Raw genomic sequence first — 390 nt, 5'->3', positions numbered from 1 at the left:
CCCCCCCCTTTCCTCTCCGGAGATCTCACTGTCTTTTTGCTGCTCTTGAATATATCCTCCCCCCTCCCCTCTCCCTCTTCTTCCCCTTCCCCATCCCTCTTCCTTTTCACATATTTCTCTAAGTCCCCCGTGCTTCCCCTCCTTTCCCTCTCTGTCTTGATAAACTTTTCCATCCTTCACCCAATATCACTCACCTGCTCTCTCCGCATTATCTATGCTTCTTTACCGATCTAACTCGCCTTGAGAATCTGCCTTTAACAATCTCCTAACTTTAGAACAGACTTTCCCTCACTCCCTGCCTTCCTACATAATTCCCGAGCGCCTACCTCGCCACACTTCCTAACCTCAATCTCACACTTTTCCCTCTCCTATGCCCTACCAAACCTTCAC

This window comes from Trachymyrmex cornetzi, unplaced genomic scaffold (assembly GCF_001594075.2).
Source record: "Trachymyrmex cornetzi isolate Tcor2-1 unplaced genomic scaffold, Tcor1.1 scaffold1192, whole genome shotgun sequence".
Classification (NCBI taxonomy): domain Eukaryota; kingdom Metazoa; phylum Arthropoda; class Insecta; order Hymenoptera; family Formicidae; genus Trachymyrmex; species Trachymyrmex cornetzi.
This window is presented reverse-complemented; position numbering follows the sequence as displayed.